Raw genomic sequence first — 24577 nt, 5'->3', positions numbered from 1 at the left:
CACAACCAGAAACTCCACAACTAGAAACTCCACAACTAGAAACTTCACAATTAGAGACTCCGCAACTAGAGACTCCACAACTAGAAACTCCACAACTACAAACTCCACAACCAGATACACTGCAATTCCACAACTAGAAACTCCACAACTGCAAACTCCACAACTAGATACTCCGCAACTAGAAACGCCACAACCAGAGACTCTGCAACTAGAAACTCCGCAGCTAAGAACTCCGCAGCTAGAAACAACACAAATAGAGACTCCACAACTAGAAACTCCACGACTAGAAACTCCACAACGAGACACTCCACAACTAAAAACTCTTCAACTAGAAACTCCTAAACTTGAGACTCCACAACTAGAGAATCTACAACTAGAGACTTCAAACTAGAAATTCAACGACTAGAAACTCCACAACTAAAAACTCAACAACTAGAAACTCCACAGCATGAGACTCCGCAACTTGAAACTCCACAACTAGAAACTCCGCAACTAGAAACTCCACAACTAGGAACTCCGCAACTAGAAACTCTACAACTAGAAACTCCACAACTTGAGACTCCACAACTAGAAACTCCGCAACTCAAAACTCCACAACTGGAAACTCCACAATCAGAAACTCCACAACCAGAAACTCCACAACTAGAAACTCCACAACTAAAAACTCCACAACTGGAAACTCCACAACTAGAAATTCCACAGCTAGAAACACCACAACTAGACACTCCGCAACTAGAAACTCCGCAACAGGAGACTCTACAACTAGAATCTCCACAACTAGAAACTCCAAAACTAGAAACTCCACAACTAGAAACTTCACAACTAGAAACTCCGCAACTAGAGACTCCACCACTAGAAACTCCACAACTAAAAACTCCGCAACTAGAGACTCACCAACTAGAAACTCCACAACTACAAACTCCACAACTATAAACTCCACAACCAGAGACTCTGCTATTCCACAACTAGAAACTCCACAACTGCAAACTCCACAACTAGATACTTCGCAACTAGAAACTCCACAACTAGAGACTCCACAACTTGAAACTCCACAACTAGAAACTCCACAACTAGAAACTCTGCAACTGGAGACTCCACAACTAGAAACTCCACAACTAGAAACTCCACAACTACAAACTCTACAAATAAAAACACGGCTACAAGAAATTTAATGTCTAGAAAGTCCACAACTAAAAACTCTACAACTGAAAACTCCACAACTAGAAACTCCACAACTAGAAACTCCACAACTAGAAACTCCACAACTGGAAACTCCACAACTGGAAACTCCACAACTAGACACTCCACAACTAGAAACTCCACAACCAGAAACTCCACAACTAGAAACTCCACAACTAGAAACTTCACAATTAGAGACTCCGCAACTAGAGACTCCACAACTAGAAACTCCGCAACTACAAACTCCACAACCAGAGACTCTGCAATTCCACAACTAGAAACTCCACAACTGCAAACTCCACAACTAGATACTCCGCAACTAAAAACTCCACAACCAGAGACTCTGCAACTAGAAACTCCGCAACTAGGAACTCCGCAGCTAGAAACAACACAAATAGAGACTCCACAACTAGAAACTCCACGACTAGAAACTCCACAACTAGACACTCCACAACTAAAAACTCTTCAACTAGAAACTCCTAAACTAGAGACTCCACAACTAGAGAATCTACAACTAGAGATTTCAAACTAGAAATTCAACAACTAGAAACTCCACAACTAAAAACTCAACAACTAGAAACTCCACAGCATGAGACTCCGCAACTTGAAACTCCACAACTAGAAACTCCGCCACTAGAAACTCCACAACTAGGAACTCCGCAACTAGAAACTCCAAATCTAGAAACTCCACAACTCGAAACTCTACTACTAGATACTCCACAACTGGAAACTCGACAACTAGAAACTCCACATCTAGAGACTCCACAACTTGAAACTCCACAACTAGATACTCTGCAACTAGAAACTCCACAACTAGAGACTCCGCAACTCCACAACTATAAACTCCACAACTGAATAATCCACAACTAAATACTCCACAACTAGAAAATCCACAACTAAAAACTCCACAACTATAGACTCCACAGCTTCAAACTCCATATGTTTAAACTCCACAACTTAAGACTCCACAACTAGAAACTCCACAACTAGAAACTCCCCAACTAGAAACTCCGCAACAGGAGACTCTATAACTAGAAACTCAACAACTTGAAACTCCAAAACTAGAAACTCCACAACTAGAAACTTCACAACTAGAAACTCCGCAACTAGAGACTCCACAACTGGAAACTCCACAACTACAAACTCCACAACTACAAACTCCACAAATACAGACTCGGCAACTAGAAATTCTATATCTAGAAACTCCACAACTAGAAACTGCAAAACTAGAGACTTCACAACTAGAAACTCAACAACTAGAAACTCCACAACTAAAAACTCCACAACTGGAAACTCCACAACTTGAGACTCCGCAACTTGAAACTTCACAACTGGAAACTCCACAACTAGATACTCCACAACTGGAAACTCCACAACTAGAAACTCCACAACTAGACTCCACAACTTGAAACTCCACAACTAGAGACTCCACAACTAGAAACTCCACAACTAGAAACTCCACAACTAGAAACTCTGCAACTAGGGACTCCACAACTAGAAACTCCATAACTAGAAACTCCACAACTACAAACTCTACAAATAGAGACTCGGCTACAAGAAATTTCATGTCTAGAAAGTCCACAACCAGAAAATCCACAACTGGAAACTCCACAACTAGAAACTCCACAACCAGAAACTCCACAACTAGAGATTCCGCAACTAAAACTCCACAACAAGAGACTCTGCAACTAGAATCTCCGCAGCTAGAAACTCCACAAATAGAAACTCCGCAACTAGAAACTCCGCAGCTAGAAACTACACAACTAGAAACTCCACAACTAGAAACTCCACAACTAGAAACTCCACAACTTGAAACCTCACAACCTTAAGTTACGCAAGTAGAAAATCCACAGCTAGAGATTCCGCAACTAGAAACTCCACGACTCGAAACTCCACAACTGGAAACTCCACAACTAGACACTCCACAACTAAAAACTCTTCAACTAGAAACTCCTAAACTAGAGACTCCACAACTAGAGAATCTACAACTAGAGACTTCAAACTAGAAACTCAACAACTAGAAACTCCACAACCAAAAACTCAACAAGTAGAAACTCCACAGCATGACACTCCGCAACTTGAAACTCCACAACTAGAAACTCCGCAACTAGAAACTCTACAACTAGGAACTCCGCAACTAGAAACTCCACAACTAGAAATTCCACAGCTAGAAACACCACAACTAGACACTCCGCAACTAGAAACTCCACAACTTGAGACGCCGCAACCAGAAACTCCACAATTTGAAACTCCACAACTAGAAACTCCACAACTAGAAACGCTACAACTAGAGACTCCTCAACTAGAGAATTCGCAACTAGAAACTCCAAAACTAGAGACTCTGCAACTAGAAACTCCGCAGCTAGAGACGCCACAACTAGAAACTCCACAACTAGAAACTCCACAACCAGAAACTCCACAACTAGAAACTCCACATTTAGAAACTCCGCAACTAGAGACTCACCAACTAGAAACTCCACAACTAGAAACCCCACAACTACAAACTCCACAAATAAAGACTCGGCAACTAGAAATTCCATATCTAGAAACTCCACAACTAAAAACTGCAAAACTAGAGACTTCTCAACTAGAAACTCAACAACTAGAAACTCCACAACTAAAAACTCCACAACTGGAAACTCCACAACTTGAGAATCCGCAACTTGAAACTTCACAACTGGAAACTCCACAACTAGATACTCCACAACTGGAAACTCCACAACTAGAAACTCCACAGCTAGACGCCACAACTAGAAACTACACAACTAGAGACTCCACAACTAGAAACTCTACAACTAGAAACTCCACAACTAGAAACTACACAACTTGAAACCTCACAACCTTAAGTTACGCTACTAGAAAATCCACAGCTAGAGATTCCGCAACTACAAACTCTACAACTAGAAACTCCACAACTGAAAACTTCACAACTAGAAACTCCAAAACTCGAAACTCCACAACTAGAAACTCCACAACTGGAAACTCCACAACTAGACACTCCACAACTAAAAACTCTTCAACTAGAAACTCCTAAACTAGAGACTCCACAACTAGAGAATCTACAACTAGAGACTTCAAACTAGAAACTCAACAACTAGAAACTTCAAAACTCGAAACTCTACTAGAAACTACACAACTGGAAACTCCACAACTAGACACTCCACAACTAGAAACTCCGCAACTAGAGACTCTTCAAATATGGAACTCCGCAACTAGAAACTCCGCAACAAGAAATTCCACAGCTAGAAACACCACAACTTGAGATGCCGCAACTGGAAACTCCACAACTTGAAACTTCACAACTAGAACCTCCACAACTAGAAACTCTACAACTAGAGACTCCTCAACTAGAGAATTCGCAACTAGAAACTCCAAAACTAGAGACTCTGCATCTAGAAACTCTGCAGCTAGAAACTCCACAACTAGAAACTCCACAACTAGAAACTCCACAACTAGAAACTCCACAACTCGAAACTCCACAACTCAAAACTCCACAACTTGAAACTCATCAACTAGAGACTCTAAAACTAGAAACTCCACAACTAGAAGCTCCACAACTAGAAACTCCACAACTGGAAACTCCACAACTTGAGACTCCACAACTTGAAACTCCACAACTAGAAACTCCGCTAATAAAAACTCCGCAACTAGAAACTCCGCAACCTGAAACTCCACAACTAGATACTCCACAACTGGAAACTCCACAACTAGATACTTCACAACTGGAAACTCCACAACTAGATACTCCACAACTGGAAACTCCACAACCAGAAACTCCACAACTAGAGACTTCAAAACTCGAAACTCCACAACTAGAAACTCCACAACTAGAAAATCCACAACCAGAGACTCTGCGATTCCAGAACTAGAAACTCCACAACTGGAAACTCCACAACTAGATACTCCGCAACTAGAAACTCCACAACTAGAGACTCCACAACTTGAAACTCCACAACTAGAAACTCCACAACTAGAAACTCTGCAACTAGAGACTCCACAACTAGAAACTCCACAACTACAAACTCTACAATTAGAGACTCGGCTACAAGAAATTTCATGTCTAGAAAGTCCACAACCAGAAACTCCACAACTGGAAACTTCACAACTAGAAACTCCACAGCTAGAAACTCCACAACTAGAGATTCCGCCACTAGAAACTTCACAACCACAGACTCTGCAACTAGAAACTCCGCAGCTAGAAACTCCACAAATAGAAATTCTGCAACTTGAAACTCCACAACTAGATACTCCACAACTGGAAGCTCCACAACTAGATACTTCACAACTGGAAACTCCACAACCAGAAACTCCACAACTAGAGACTCCAAAACTCGAAACTCCACAACTAGAAACTCCACAACTAGAAAATCCACAACCAGAGACTCTGCAATTCCACAACTAGAAACTCCACAACTGGAAACTCCACAACTAGATACTCCGCAACTAGAAACTCAACAACTAGAAACTCCACAACTTGAAACTCCACAACTAGAAACTCAACAACTAGAAACTCTGCAACTAGAGACTCCACAACTAGAAACTCCACAACTACAAACTCTACAAATAGAGACTCGGCTACAAGAAATTTCATGTCTAGAAAGTCCACAACCAGAAACTCCACAACTGGAAACTCCACAACTAGAAACTCCGCAGCTAGAAACTACCCAACTAGAGACTCCACAACTAGAAACTCCACAACTAAAAACTCCACAACTTGAAACCTCACAACCTTAAGTTACGCAACTAGAAAATCCACATCTAGAGATTCCGCAACTAGAAGCTACACAACTAGAAACTCCACAACTCAAAACTCCACAACTAGAAACTCCAAAACTCGAAACCCCACAACTAGATACTCCACTACTGGAAACTCCACAACAAGAAACTCCACAACTAGAAACTCCACAACCAGAAACTCCACAACTAGAAACTCCGCAACTATAAACTCCACAACCAGAGACTCTGCAATTCCACAACTAGAAACTCCACAACTGGAAACTCCACAACTAGATACTCCGCAACTAGAAACTCAACAACTAGAAACTCCACAACTTGAAACTCCACAACTAGAAACTCCACAACTAGAAACTCTGCAACTAGAGACTCCACAACTAGAAACTCCACAACTACAAACTCTACAAATAGAGACTCGGCTACAAGAAATTTCATGTCTAGAAAGTCCACAACCAGAAACTCCACAACTGGAAACTCCACAACTAGATACTCCGCAACTAGAAACTCCACAACTAGAGACTCCACAACATGAAACTCCACAACTAGAAACTCCACAACTAGAAACTCTGCAACTGGAGACTCCACAACTAGAAACTCCACAACTAGAAAATCCACAACTACAAACTCTACAAATAAAGACACGGCTACAAGAAATTTCATGTCTAGAAAGTCCACAACTAAAAACTCCACAACTGAAAACTCCACAACTAGAAACTCCACAACTAGAAACTCCACAACTAGAAACTCCACAACTCGAAACTCCACAAATGGAAACTCCACAACTAGAAACTCCACAACCAGAAACTTCAAAACTAGAAACTCCACAACTAAAAACTCCACAACTGGAAACTCCACAACTAGAAACTCCACAACTAGAAACTCCACAACTAGAGACTCCGCAACTAGAAACTCCACAACCAGAGACTCTGCAACTAGAAACTGCACAATTTGAAACTCCACAACTAGAAACTACACAACTAGAGACTCCACAACTAGAAACTCTACAACTAGAAACTCCACAACTAGAAACTACACAACTTGAAACCTCACAACCTTAAGTTACGCTACTAGAAAATCCACAGCTAGAGATTCCGCAACTACAAACTCTACAACTAGAAACTCCACAACTGAAAACTTCACAACTAGAAACTCCAAAACTCGAAACTCCACAACTAGAAACTCCACAACTGGAAACTCCACAACTAGACACTCCACAACTAAAAACTCTTCAACTAGAAACTCCTAAACTAGAGACTCCACAACTAGAGAATCTACAACTAGAGACTTCAAACTAGAAACTCAACAACTAGAAACTTCAAAACTCGAAACTCTACTAGAAACTACACAACTGGAAACTCCACAACTAGACACTCCACAACTAGAAACTCCGCAACTAGAGACTCTTCAAATATGGAACTCCGCAACTAGAAACTCCGCAACAAGAAATTCCACAGCTAGAAACACCACAACTTGAGACGCCGCAACTGGAAACTCCACAACTTGAAACTTCACAACTAGAACCTCCACAACTAGAAACTCTACAACTAGAGACTCCTCAACTAGAGAATTCGCAACTAGAAACTCCAAAACTAGAGACTCTGCATCTAGAAACTCCGCAGCTAGAAACTCCACAACTAGAAACTCCACAACTAGAAACTCCACAACTAGAAACTCCACAACTCGAAACTCCACAACTCAAAACTCCACAACTTGAAACTCATCAACTAGAGACTCCAAAACTAGAAACTCCACAACTAGAAACTCCACAACTTGAAACTCCACAACTAGAAACTCCGCTAATAAAAACTCCGCAACTAGAAACTCCGCAACCTGAAACTCCACCACTAGATACTCCACAACTGGAAACTCCACAACTAGATACTTCACAACTGGAAACTCCACAACTAGATACTCCACAACTGGAAACTCCACAACCAGAAACTCCACAACTAGAGACTTCAAAACTCAAAACTCCACAACTAGAAACTCCACAACTAGAAAATCCACAACCAGAGACTCTGCGATTCCAGAACTAGAAACTCCACTACTGGAAACTCCACAACTAGATACTCCGCAACTAGAAACTCAACAACTAGAAACTCCACAACTTGAAACTCCACAACTAGAAACTCAACAACTAGAAACTCTGCAACTAGAGACTCCACAACTAGAAACTCCACAACTACAAACTCTACAAATAGAGACTCGGCTACAAGAAATTTCATGTCTAGAAAGTCCACAACCAGGAACTCCACAACTCGAAACTCCACAACTCGAAACTCCACAACTGGAAACTCCACAACTAGACACTCCACAACTAAAAACTCTTCAACTAGAAACTCCTAAACTAGAGACTCCACAACTAGAGAATCTACAACTAGAGACTTCAAACTAGAAACTCAGCAACTAGAAACTCCACTACGAAAAACTCAACAAGTAGAAACTCCACAGCATGAGACTCCGCAACTTGAAACTCCACAACTAGAAACTCCGCAACTAGAAACTCTACAACTAGGAACTCCGCAACTAGAAACCCCACAACTAGAAACTCCACAACTCGAAACTCCACTACTAGATACTCCACAACTGGATACTCCACAACTAGAAACTCCGCAACAGGAGACTCTACAACTAGAATCTCCACAACTAGAAACTCCAAAACTAGAAACTCCACAACTAGAAACTTCACAACTAGAAACTCCGCAACTAGAGACTCCACCACTAGAAACTCCACAACTAAAAACTCCGCTACTAGAGACTCACCAACTAGAAACTCCGCAACTACAAACTCCACAACTACAAACTCCACAAATACAGACTCGGCAACTAGAAATTCCATATCTAGAAACTCCACAACTAAAAACTGCAAAACTAGAGACTTCTCAACTAGAAACTCAACAACTAGAAACTCCACAACTAAAAACTCCACAACTGAAAACTCCACAACTTGAGACTCCGCAACTTGAAACTTCACAACTAGAAGCTCCGCTATCAAAAACTCCGCAACTAGAAACTCCGCAACTAGAAACTCCACAACTAGATACTCCACAACTGGAAACTTTACAACTAGATACTTCACAACTGGAAACCCCACAACTAGATACTCCACAACTGGAAACTCCACAACAAGAAACACCACAACTAGAAACTCCACAACCAGAAACTCCACAACTAGAAACTCCACAACTAGAAACTTCACAACTAGAGACTCCGCAACTAGAGACTCCACAACTAGAAACTCCGCAACTATAAACTCCACAACCAGAGACTCTGCAATTCCACAACTAGAAACTCCACAACTGGAAACTCCACAAAATAGATACTCCGCAACTAGAAACTCAACAACTAGAAACTCCACAACTTGAAACTCCACAACTAGAAACTCCACAACTAGAAACTCTGCAACTAGAGACTCCACAACTAGAAACTCCACAACTACAAACTCTACAAATAGAGACTCGGCTACAAGAAATTTCATGTCTAGAAAGTCCACAACCAGAAACTCCACAACTGGAAACTCCACAACTAGATACTCCGCAACTAGAAACTCCACAACTAGAGACTCCACAACTTGAAACTCCACAACTAGAAACTCCACAACTAGAAACTCTGCAACTGGAGACTCCACAACTAGAAACTCCACAACTAGAAAATCCACAACTATAAACTCTACAAATAAAGACACGGCTACAAGAAATTTCATGTCTAGAAAGTCCACAACTAAAAACTCCACAACTGAAAACTCCACAACTAGAAACTCCACAACTAGAAACTCCACAACTAGAAACTCCACAACTCGCAACTCCACAAATGGAAACTCCACAACTAGACACTCCACAACTAGAAACTCCACATCCAGAAACTCCACAACTAGAAACTCCACAACTAGAAACTTCACAATTAGAGACTCCGCAACTAGAGACTCCACAACTAGAAACTCCACAACTACAAACTCCACAACCAGATACTCTGCAATTCCACAACTAGAAACTCCACAACTGCAAACTCCCCAACTAGATACTCCGCAACTAGAAACTCCACAACCAGAGACTCTGCAACTAGAAACTCCGCAGCTAGGAACTCCGCAGCAAGAAACAACACAAATAGAGACTCCACATTTAGAAACTCCACGACTAGAAACTCCACAACTAGACACTCCACAACTAAAAACTCTTCAACTAGAAACTCCTAAACTAGAGACTCCACAACTAGAGAATCTACAACTAGAGACTTCAAACTAGAAATTCAACAACTAGAAACTCCACAACTAGAAACTCCACAACTTGAGACTCCACAACTAGAAACTCCACAACTCAAAACTCCGCAACTGGAAACTCCACAATTAAAAAACTCCACAACCAGAAACTCCACAACTAGAAACTCCACAACTAAAAACTCCACAACTGGAAACTCCACAACTAGAAATTCCACAGCTAGAAACACCACAACTAGACCCTCCGCAACTAGAAACTCCGCAACAGGAGACTCTACAACTAGAATCTCCACAACTAGAAACTCCAAAACTAGAAACTCCACAACTAGAAACTTCACAACTAGAAACTCCGCAACTAGAGACTCCACCACTAGAAACTCCACAACTAAAAACTCCGCAACTAGAGACTCACCAACTAGAAACTCCACAACTACAAACTCCACAACTACAAACTCCACAAATACAGACTCGGCAACTAGAAATTCCATATCTACAAACTCCACAACTAAAAACTGCAAAACTAGAGACTTCTCAACTAGAAACTCAACAACTAGAAACTCCACAACTAAAAACTCCACAACTGAAAACTCCACAACTTGAGACTCCGCAACTTGAAACTTCACAACTAGAAGCTCCGCTATCAAAAACTCCGCAACTAGAAACTCCGCAACTAGAAACTCCACAACTTAAAACTCCACAACTAGATACTCCACAACTGGAAACTTTACAACTAGGTACTTCACAACTGGAAACCCCACAACTAGATACTCCACAACTGGAAACTCCACAACTAGAAACTCCACAACTAGAAACTCCACAACTAGAAACTCCACAACTAGAAACTTCACAACTAGAGACTCCGCAACTACAGACTCCACAAATAGAAACACCACAACTATAAACTCCACAACCAGAGACTCTGCAATTCCACAACTAGGAACTCCACAACTGCAAACTCCACAACTAGATACTCCGCAACTAGAAACTCCATAACTAGAGACTCCACAACTTGAAACTCCACAACTAGAAACTCTACAACTAGAAACTCTGCAACTGGAGACTCCACAACTAGAAACTCCACAACTAGAAACTCCACAACTACAAACTCTACAAATAAAGACACGGCTACAAGAAATTTCATGTCTAGAAAGTCCACAACTAAAAACTCCACAACTGAAAACTCCACAACTAGAAACTCCACAACTAGAAACTCCACAACTTGAAACTCCACAACTCGAAACTCCACAACTGGGAACTCCACAACTAGACACTCCACAACTAGAAACTCCACAACCAGAAACTCCACAACTAGAAAACTTCACAATTAGAGACTCCGCAACTAGAGACTCCACAACTAGAAACTCCACAACTACAAACTCCACAACCAGAGACTCTGCAATTCCACAACTAGAAACTCCCCAACTGCAAACTCCACAAGTAGATACTCCGCAACTAGAAACTCCACAACCAGAGACTCTGCAACTAGAAACTCCGCAACTAGGAACTCCGCAGCTAGAAACAACACAAATAGAGACTCCACAACTAGAAACTCCACGACTAGAAACTCCACAACTAGACACTCCACAACTAAAAACTCTTCAACTAGAAACTCCTAAACTAGAGACTCCACAACTAGAGAATCTACAACTAGAGATTTCAAACTTGAAATTCAACAACTAGAAACTCCACAACTAAAAACTCAACAACTAGAAACTCCACAGCATGAGACTCCGCAACTTGAAACTCCACAACTAGAAACTCCGCAACTAGAAACTCCACAACTAGGAACTCCGCAACTAGAAACTCCACAACTAGAAACTCCACAACTAGAAACTCCTAAACTAGAGACTCCACAACTAGAGAATCTACAACTAGAGACTTCAAACTAGAAACTCAACAACTAGAAACTTCAAAACTCGAAACTCTACTAGAAACTACACAACTGGAAACTCCACAACTAGACACTCCACAACTAGAAACTCCGCAACTAGAGACTCTTCAAATATGGAACTCCGCAACTAGAAACTCCGCAACAAGAAATTCCACAGCTAGAAACACCACAACTTGAGACGCCGCAACTGGAAACTCCACAACTTGAAACTTCACAACTAGAACCTCCACAACTTGAAACTCTACAACTAGAGACTCCTCAACTAGAGAATTCGCAACTAGAAACTCCAAAACTAGAGACTCTGCATCTAGAAACTCCGCAGCTAGAAACTCCACAACTAGAAACTCCACAACTAGAAACTCCACAACTTGAGACTCCACAACTTGAAACTCCACAACTAGAAACTCCGCTAATAAAAACTCCGCAACTAGAAACTCCGCAACCTGAAACTCCACAACTAGATACTCCACAACTGGAAACTCCACAACTAGATACTTCACAACTGGAAACTCCACAACTAGATACTCCACAACTGGAAACTCCACAACCAGAAACTCCACAACTAGAGACTTCAAAACTCGAAACTCCACAACTCGAAACTCCACAACTAGAAAATCCACAACCAGAGACTCTGCGATTCCAGAACTAGAAACTCCACAACTGGAAACTCCACAACTAGATACTCCGCAACTAGAAACTCCACAACTAGAGACTCCACAACTTGAAACTCCACAACTAGAAACTCCACAACTAGAAACTCTGCAACTAGAGACTCCACAACTAGAAACTCCACAACTACAAACTCTACAATTAGAGACTCGGCTACAAGAAATTTCATGTCTAGAAAGTCCACAACCAGAAACTCCACAACTGGAAACTTCACAACTAGAAACTCCACAACTAGAAACTCCACAACTAGAGATTCCGCCACTAGAAACTTCACAACCATAGACTCTGCAACTAGAAACTCCGCAGCTAGAAACTCCACAAATAGAAATTCCGCAACTTGAAACTCCACAACTAGATACTCCACAACTGGAAGCTCCACAACTAGATACTTCACAACTGGAAACTCCACAACTAGATACTCCACAACTGGAAACTCCACAACCAGAAACTCCACAACTAGAGACTCCAAAACTCGAAACTCCACAACTAGAAACTCCACAACTAGAAAATCCACAACCAGAGACTCTGCAATTCCACAACTAGAAACTCCACAACTGGAAACTCCACAACTAGATACTCCGCAACTAGAAATTCAACAACTAGAAACTCCACAACTTGAAACTCCACAACTAGAAACTCCACAACTAGAAACTCTGCAACTAGAGACTCCACAACTAGAAACTCCACAACTACAAACTCTACAAATAGAGACTCGGCTACAAGAAATTTCATGTCTAGAAAGTCCACAACCAGAAACTCCACAACTGGAAACTCCACAACTAGAAACTCCGCAGCTAGAAACTACACAACTAGAGACTCCACAACTAGAAACTCCAAAACTCGAAACTCCACAACTCGAAACTCCACAACTGGAAACTCCACAACCAGACACTCCACAACTAAAAACTCTTCAACTAGAAACTCCTAAACTAGAGACTCCACAACTAGAGAATCTACAACTAGAGACTTCAAACTAGAAACTCAACAACTAGAAACTCCCCAACGAAAAACTCAACAAGTAGAAACTCCACAGCATGAGACTCCGCAACTTGAAACTCCACAACTAGAAACTCCGCAACTAGAAACTCTACAACTAGGAACTCCGCAACTAGAAACCCCACAACTAGAAACTCCACAACTCGAAACTCCACTACTAGATACTCCACAACTGGATACTCCACAACTAGAAACTCCGCAACAGGAGACTCTACAACTGGAATCTCCACAACTAGAAACTCCAAAACTAGAAACTCCACAACTAGAAACTTCACAACTAGAAACTCCGCAACTAGAGACTCCACCACTAGAAACTCCACAACTAAAATCTCCGCTACTAGAGACTCACCAACTAGAAACTCCGCAACTACAAACTCCACAACTACAAACTCCACAAATACAGACTCGGCAACTAGAAATTCCATATCTAGAAACTCCACAACTAAAAACTGCAAAACTAGAGACTTCTCAACTAGAAACTCAACAGCTAGAAACTCCACAACTAAAAACTCCACAACTGAAAACTCCACAACTTGAGACTCCGCAACTTGAAACTTCACAACTAGAAGCTCCGCTATCAAAAACTCCGCAACTAGAAACTCCGCAACTAGAAACTCCACAACTTAAAACTCCACAACTAGATACTCCACAACTGGAAACTTTACAACTAGATACTTCACAACTGGAAACCCCACAACTAGATACTCCACAACTGGAAACTCCACAACAAGAAACTCCACAACTAGAAACTCCACAACCAGAAACTCCACAACTAGAAACTCCACAACTAGAAACTTCACAACCAGAGACTCCGCAACTAGAGACTCCACAACTAGAAACTCCGCTACTATAAACTCCACAACCAGAGACTCTGCAATTCCACAACTAGAAACTCCACAACTGGAAACTCCACAACTAGATACTCCGCAACTAGAAACTCAACAACTAGAAACTCCACAACTTGAAACTCCACAACTAGAATCTCCACAACTAGAAACTCTGCAACTAGAGACTCCACAACTAGAAACGCCACAACTACAAACTCTACAAATAGAGACTCGGCTACAAGAAATTTCATGTCTAGAAAGTCCACAACCAGAAACTCCACAACTGGAAACTCCACAACTAGATACTCCGCAACTAGAAACTCCACAACTAGAGACTCCACAACTTGAAACTCCACAACTAGAAACTCCACAACTAGAAACTCTGCAACTGGAGACTCCACAACTAGAAACTCCACAACTAGAAAATCCACAACTACAAACTCTACAAATAAAGACACGGCTACAAGAAATTTCATGTCTAGAAAGTCCACAACTAAAAACTCCACAACTGAAAACTCCACAACTAGAAACTCCACAACTAGAAACTCCACAACTAGAAACTCCACAACTCAAAACTCCACAAATGGAAACTCCACAACTAGACCCTCCACAACTAGAAACTCCACAACCAGAAACTCCACAACTAAAAACTCCACAACTAGAAACTTCACAATTAGAGACTCCGCAACTAGAGACTCCACAACTAGAAACTCCACAACTACAAACTCCACAACCAGATACTCTGCATTTCCACAACTAGAAACTCCACAACTGCAAACTCCCCAACTAGATACTCCGCAACTAGAAACTCCACAACCAGAGACTCTGCAACTAGAAACTCCGCAGCTAGGAACTCCGCAGCAAGAAACAACACAAATAGAGACTCCACATTTAGAAACTCCCCGACTAGAAACGCCACAACTAGACACTCCACAACTAAAAACTCTTCAACAAAAAACTCCTAAACTAGAGACTCCACAACTAGAGAATCTACAACTAGAGACTTCAAACTAGAAATTCAACAACTAGAAACTCCACAACTAGAAACTCCACAACTTGAGACTCCACAACTAGAAACTCCACAACTCAAAACTCCACAACTGGAAACTCCACAATTAAAAAACTCCACAACCAGAAACTCCCCACAACTAGAAACTCCACAACTAAAAACTCCACAACTGGAAACTCCACAACTAGAAATTCCACAGCTAGAAAAACCACAACTAGACCCTCCGCAACTAGAAACTCCGCAACAGGAGACTCTACAACTAGAATCTCCACAACTAGAAACTCCAAAACTAGAAACTCCACAACTAGAAACTTCACAACTAGAAACTCCGCAACTAGAGACTCCACCACTAGAAACTCCACAACTAAAAACTCCGCAACTAGAGACTCACCAACTAGAAACTCCACAACTACAAACTCCACAACTACAAACTCCACAAATACAGACTCGGCAACTAGAAATTCCATATCTAGAAACTCCACAACTAAAAACTGCAAAACTAGAGACTTCTCAACTAGAAACTCAACAACTAGAAACTCCACAACTAAAAACTCCACAACTGAAAACTCCACAACTTGAGACTCCGCAACTTGAAACTTCACAACTAGAAGCTCCGCTATCAAAAACTCCGCAACTAGAAACTCCGCAACTAGAAACTCCACAACTTAAAACTCCACAACTAGATACTCCACAACTGGAAACTTTACAACTAGGTACTTCACAACTGGAAACCCCACAACTAGATACTCCACAACTGGAAACTCCACAACTAGAAACTCCACAACTAGAAACTCCACAACCAGAAACTCCACAACTAGAAACTCCACAACTAGAAACTTCACAACTAGAGACTCCGCAACTAGAGACTCCACAAATAGAAACTCCACAACTATAAACTCCACAACCAGAGACTCTGCAATTCCACAACTAGGAACTCCACAACTGCAAACTCCACAACTAGATACTCCGCAACTAGAAACTCCACAACTAGACACTCCACAACTTGAAACTCCACAACTAGAAACTCCACAACTAGAAACTCTGCAACTGGAGACTCCACAACTAGAAACTCCACAACTAGAAACTCCACAACTACAAACTCTACAAATAAAGACACGGCTACAAGAAATTTCATGTCTAGAAAGTCCACAACTAAAAACTCCACAACTGAAAACTCCACAACTAGAAACTCCACAACTAGAAACTCCACAACTAGAAACTCCACAACTCGAAACTCCACAACTGGGAACTCCACAACTAGACACTCCACAACTAGAAACTCCACAACCAGAAACTCCACAACTAGAAAATCCACAACTAGAAAACTTCACAATTAGAGACTCCGCAACTAGAGACTCCACAACTAGAAACTCCACAACTACAAACTCCACAACCAGAGACTCTGCAATTCCACAACTAGAAACTCCCCAACTGCAAACTCCACAAGTAGATACTCCGCAACTAGAAACTCCACAACCAGAGACTCTGCAACTAGAAACTCCACAACTAGGAACTCCGCAGCTAGAAACAACACAAATAGAGACTCCACAACTAGAAACTCCACGACTAGAAACTCCACAACTAGACACTCCACAACTAAAAACTCTTCAACTAGAAACTCCTAAACTAGAGACTCCACAACTAGAGAATCTACAACTAGAGATTTCAAACTAGAAATTCAACAACTAGAAACTCCACAACTAGAAACTCCACAACTAGAAACTCCGCAACTAGAAACTCCGCAACAGGAGACTCTATAACTAGAAACTCAACAACTTGAAACTCCAAAACTAGAAACTCCACAACTAGAAACTTCACAACTAGAAACTCCGCAACTAGAGACTCCACAACTGGAAACTCCACAACCACAAACTCCAGAACTACAAACTCCACAAATACAGACTCGGCAACTAGAAATTCTATATCTAGAAACTCCACAACTAGAAACTGCAAAACAAGAGACTTCACAACTAGAAACTCAACAACTAGAAACTCCACAACTAAAAACTCCACAACTGGAAACTCCACAACTTGAGACTCCGCAACTTGAAACTTCACAACTGGAAACTCCACAACTAGATACTGCACAACTGGAAACTCCACAACTAGAAACTCCACAACTAGACTCCACAACTTGAAACTCCACAACTAGAGACTCCACAACTAGAAACTCCACAACTAGAAATTCCACAACTAGAAACTCGCAACTAGGGACTCCACAACTAGAAACTCCATAACTAGAAACTCCACAACTACAAACTCTACAAATAGAGACTCGGCTACAAGAAATTTCATGTCTAGAAAGTCCACAACCAGAAAATCCACAACTGGAAACTCCACAACTAGAAACTCCACAACTAGAAACTCCACAACTAGAGATTCCGCAACTAAAACTCCACAACCAGAAACTCTTCAACTAGAATCTCCGCAGCTAGAAACTCCACAAATAGAAACTCCGCAACTAGAAACTCCGCAGCTAGAAACCACACAACTAGAAACTCCGCAACTAGAAACTCCACGACTCGAAACTCCACAACTGGAAACCCCACAACTAGACACTCCACAACTAAAAACTCTTCAACTAGAAACTCCTAAACTAGAGACTCCACAACTAGAGAATCTACAACTAGAGACTTCAAACTAGAAACTCAACAACTAGAAACTCCACAACTAAAAACTCAACAAGTAGAAACTCCACAGCATGACACTCCGCAACTTGAAACTCCACAACTAGAAACTCCGCAACTAGAAACTCTACAACTAGGAACTCCGCATCTAGAAACTCCACAACTAGAAATTCCACAGCTAGAAACACCACAACTAGACACTCCGCAACTAGAAACTCCACAACTTGAGACGCCGCAACCAGAAACTCCACAATTTGAAACTCCACAACTAGAAACTCCACAACTAGAAACGCTACAACTAGAGACTCTTCAACTAGAGAATTCGCAACTAGAAACTCCAAAACTAGAGACTCTGCAACTAGAAACTCCGCAGCTAGAGACGCCACAACTAGAAACTCCACAACTAGAAACTCCACAACCAGAAACTCCACAACTAGAAACTCCACAACTAGAAACTCCGCAACTAGAGACTCACCAACTAGAAACTCCACAACAAGAAACCCCACAACTACAAACTCCACAAATAAAGACTCGGCAACTAGAAATTCCATATCTAGAAACTCCACAACTAAAAACTTCAAAACTAGAGACTTCTCAACTAGAAACTCAACAACTAGAAACTCCACAACTAAAACTCCACAACTGGAAACTCCACAACTTGAGAATCCACAACTTGAAACTTCACAACTGGAAACTCCACAACTAGATACTCCACAACTGGAAACTCCACAACTAGAAACTCCACAACTAGACGCCACGACTGGAAACTCCACAACTAGATACTCCGCAACTAGAAACTCCACAACTAGAGACTCCACAACTTGAAACTCCTCAACTTTAAACTCCACAACTTGAGACTCCACAACTAGAAACTCCACAACTCAAAACTCCACAACTGAAAACTCCACAATTAGAAACTCCACAACCAGAAACTCCAAAACTAGAAACTCCACAACTAAAAACTCCACAACTGGAAACTCCACAACTAGAAACTCCACAACTAGAAACTCTACAACTAGAGACTCCGCAACTAGAAACTCCACAACCAGAGACTCTGCAACTAGAAACTCCACAATTTGAAACTCCACAGCTAGAAACTACACAACTAGAGACTCCACAACTAGAAACTCTACAACTAGAAACTCCACAACTTGAAACCTCACAACCTTAAGTTACGCTACTAGAAAATCCACAGCTAGAGATTCCGCAACTACAAACTCTACAACTAGAAACTCCACAACTGAAAACTTCACAACTGGAAACTCCAAAACTCGAAACTCCACAACTAGAAACTCCACAACTGGAAACTCCACATCTAGACACTCCACAACTAAAAACTCTTCAACTAGAAACTCCTAAACTAGAGACTCCACAACTAGAGAATCTACAACTATAGACTTCAAACTAGAAACTCAACAACTAGAAACTTCAAAACTCGAAACTCTACTAGAAACTACACAACTGGAAACTCCACAACTAGACACTCCACAACTAGAAACTCCACAACCAGAGACTCTGCAACTAGAAACTCCGCAGCTAGGAACTCCGCAGCAAGAAACAACACAAATAGAGACTCCACATTTAGAAACTCCCCGACTAGAAACGCCACAACTAGACACTCCACAACTAAAAACTCTTCAACTAGAAACTCCTAAACTAGAGACTCCACAACTAGAGAATCTACAACTAGAGACTTCAAACTAGAAATTCAACAACTAGAAACTCCACAACTAGAAACTCCACAACTTGAGACTCCACAACTAGAAACTCCACAACTCAAAACTCCACAACTGGAAACTCCACAATTAAAAAACTCCACAACCAGAAACTCCCCACAACTAGAAACTCCACAACTAAAAACTCCACAACTGGAAACTCCACAACTAGAAATTCCACAGCTAGAAAAACCACAACTAGACCTTCCGCAACTAGAAACTCCGCAACAGGAGACTCTACAACTAGAATCTCCACAACTAGAAACTCCAAAACTAGAAACTCCACAACTAGAAACTTCACAACTAGAAACTCCGCAACTAGAGACTCCACCACTAGAAACTCCACAACTAAAAACTCCGCAACTAGAGACTCACCAACTAGAAACTCCACAACTACAAACTCCACAACTACAAACTCCACAAATACAGACTCGGCAACTAGAAATTCCATATCTAGAAACTCCACAACTAAAAACTGCAAAACTAGAGACTTCTCAACTAGAAACTCAACAACTAGAAACTCCACAACTAAAAACTCCACAACTGAAAACTCCACAACTTGAGACTCCGCAACTTGAAACTTCACAACTAGAAGCTCCGCTATCAAAAACTCCGCAACTAGAAACTCCGCAACTAGAAACTCCACAACTTAAAACTCCACAACTAGATACTCCACAACTGGAAACTTTACAACTAGGTACTTCACAACTGGAAACCCCACAACTAGATACTCCACAACTGGAAACTCCACAACTAGAAACTCCACAACTAGAAACTCCACAACCAGAAACTCCACAACTAGAAACTCCACAACTAGAAACTTCACAACTAGAGACTCCGCAACTAGAGACTCCACAAATAGAAACTCCACAACTATAAACTCCACAACCAGAGACTCTGCAATTCCACAACTAGGAACTCCACAACTGCAAACTCCACAACTAGATACTCCGCAACTAGAAACTCCACAACTAGACACTCCACAACTTGAAACTCCACAACTAGAAACTCCACAACTAGAAACTCTGCAACTGGAGACTCCACAACTAGAAACTCCACAACTAGAAACTCCACAACTACAAACTCTACAAATAAAGACACGGCTACAAGAAATTTCATGTCTAGAAAGTCCACAACTAAAAACTCCACAACTGAAAACTCCACAACTAGAAACTCCACAACTAGAAACTCCACAACTAGAAACTCCACAACTCGAAACTCCACAACTGGGAACTCCACAACTAGACACTCCACAACTAGAAACTCCACAACCAGAAACTCCACAACTAGAAAATCCACAACTAGAAAACTTCACAATTAGAGACTCCGCAACTAGAGACTCCACAACTAGAAACTCCACAACTACAAACTCCACAACCAGAGACTCTGCAATTCCACAACTAGAAACTCCCCAACTGCAAACTCCACAAGTAGATACTCCGCAACTAGAAACTCCACAACCAGAGACTCTGCAACTAGAAACTCCACAACTAGGAACTCCGCAGCTAGAAACAACACAAATAGAGACTCCACAACTAGAAACTCCACGACTAGAAACTCCACAACTAGACACTCCACAACTAAAAACTCTTCAACTAGAAACTCCTAAACTAGAGACTCCACAACTAGAGAATCTACAACTAGAGCTTTCAAACTAGAAATTCAACAACTAGAAACTCCACAACTAGAAACTCCACAACTAGAAACTCCGCAACTAGAAACTCCGCAACAGGAGACTCTATAACTAGAAACTCAACAACTTGAAACTCCAAAACTAGAAACTCCACAACTAGAAACTTCACAACTAGAAACTCCGCAACTAGAGACTCCACAACTGGAAACTCCACAACCACAAACTCCAGAACTACAAACTCCACAAATACAGACTCGGCAACTAGAAATTCTATATCTAGAAACTCCACAACTAGAAACTGCAAAACAAGAGACTTCACAACTAGAAACTCAACAACTAGAAACTCCACAACTAAAAACTCCACAACTGGAAACTCCACAACTTGAGACTCCGCAACTTGAAACTTCACAACTGGAAACTCCACAACTAGATACTGCACAACTGGAAACTCCACAACTAGAAACTCCACAACTAGACTCCACAACTTGAAACTCCACAACTAGAGACTCCACAACTAGAAACTCCACAACTAGAAATTCCACAACTAGAAACTCGCAACTAGGGACTCCACAACTAGAAACTCCATAACTAGAAACTCCACAACTACAAACTCTACAAATAGAGACTCGGCTACAAGAAATTTCATGTCTAGAAAGTCCACAACCAGAAAATCCACAACTGGAAACTCCACAACTAGAAACTCCACAACTAGAAACTCCACAACTAGAGATTCCGCAACTAAAACTCCACAACCAGAAACTCTTCAACTAGAATCTCCGCAGCTAGAAACTCCACAAATAGAAACTCCGCAACTAGAAACTCCGCAGCTAGAAACCACACAACTAGAAACTCCGCAACTAGAAACTCCACGACTCGAAACTCCACAACTGGAAACCCCACAACTAGACACTCCACAACTAAAAACTCTTCAACTAGAAACTCCTAAACTAGAGACTCCACAACTAGAGAATCTACAACTAGAGACTTCAAACTAGAAACTCAACAACTAGAAACTCCACAACTAAAAACTCAACAAGTAGAAACTCCACAGCATGACACTCCGCAACTTGAAACTCCACAACTAGAAACTCCGCAACTAGAAACTCTACAACTAGGAACTCCGCATCTAGAAACTCCACAACTAGAAATTCCACAGCTAGAAACACCACAACTAGACACTCCGCAACTAGAAACTCCACAACTTGAGACGCCGCAACCAGAAACTCCACAATTTGAAACTCCACAACTAGAAACTCCACAACTAGAAACGCTACAACTAGAGACTCTTCAACTAGAGAATTCGCAACTAGAAACTCCAAAACTAGAGACTCTGCAACTAGAAACTCCGCAGCTAGAGACGCCACAACTAGAAACTCCACAACTAGAAACTCCACAACCAGAAACTCCACAACTAGAAACTCCACAACTAGAAACTCCGCAACTAGAGACTCACCAACTAGAAACTCCACAACAAGAAACCCCACAACTACAAACTCCACAAATAAAGACTCGGCAACTAGAAATTCCATATCTAGAAACTCCACAACTAAAAACTTCAAAACTAGAGACTTCTCAACTAGAAACTCAACAACTAGAAACTCCACAACTAAAACTCCACAACTGGAAACTCCACAACTTGAGAATCCACAACTTGAAACTTCACAACTGGAAACTCCACAACTAGATACTCCACAACTGGAAACTCCACAACTAGAAACTCCACAACTAGACGCCACGACTGGAAACTCCACAACTAGATACTCCGCAACTAGAAACTCCACAACTAGAGACTCCACAACTTGAAACTCCTCAACTTTAAACTCCACAACTTGAGACTCCACAACTAGAAACTCCACAACTCAAAACTCCACAACTGAAAACTCCACAATTAGAAACTCCACAACCAGAAACTCCAAAACTAGAAACTCCACAACTAAAAACTCCACAACTGGAAACTCCACAACTAGAAACTCCACAACTAGAAACTCTACAACTAGAGACTCCGCAACTAGAAACTCCACAACCAGAGACTCTGCAACTAGAAACTCCACAATTTGAAACTCCACAGCTAGAAACTACACAACTAGAGACTCCACAACTAGAAACTCTACAACTAGAAACTCCACAACTTGAAACCTCACAACCTTAAGTTACGCTACTAGAAAATCCACAGCTAGAGATTCCGCAACTACAAACTCTACAACTAGAAACTCCACAACTGAAAACTTCACAACTGGAAACTCCAAAACTCGAAACTCCACAACTAGAAACTCCACAACTGGAAACTCCACATCTAGACACTCCACAACTAAAAACTCTTCAACTAGAAACTCCTAAACTAGAGACTCCACAACTAGAGAATCTACAACTATAGACTTCAAACTAGAAACTCAACAACTAGAAACTTCAAAACTCGAAACTCTACTAGAAACTACACAACTGGAAACTCCACAACTAGACACTCCACAACTAGAAACTCCGCAACTAGAGACTCTTCAAATATGGAACTCCGCAACTAGAAACTCCGCAACAAGAAATTCCACAGCTAGAAACACCACAACTAGACACTCCGCAACTAGAAACTCCACAACTTGAGACGCCGCAACTAGAAACTCCACAACTTGAAACTTCACAACTAGAACCTCCACAACTAGAAACTCTACAACTAGAGACTCCTCAACTAGAGAATTCGCAACTAGAAACTCCAAAACTAGAGACTCTGCATCTAGAAACTCCGCAGCTAGAAACTCCACAACTAGAAACTCCACAACTAGAAACTCCGCTATTAAAAACTTCGCAACTAGAAACTCCGCAACTAGAAACTCCGCAACTTGAAACTCCGCAACTAGCTACTCCACAACTGGAAACTCCACAACTAGATACTTCACAACTGGAAACTCCACAACTAGATACTCCACAACTGGAAACACCACAACCAGAAACTCCACAACTAGAGACTCCAAAACTCGAAACTCCACAGCTAGAAACTCCACATCTAGAAAATTCACAACCAGAGACTCTGCAATTCCAGAACTAGAAACTACACAACTGGAAACTCCACAACTAGATACTCCGCAACTAGAA

This window comes from Rhipicephalus microplus, unplaced genomic scaffold (genome assembly GCF_043290135.1).
Source record: "Rhipicephalus microplus isolate Deutch F79 unplaced genomic scaffold, USDA_Rmic scaffold_91, whole genome shotgun sequence".
Lineage (NCBI taxonomy): Eukaryota > Metazoa > Arthropoda > Arachnida > Ixodida > Ixodidae > Rhipicephalus > Rhipicephalus microplus.
This window is presented reverse-complemented; position numbering follows the sequence as displayed.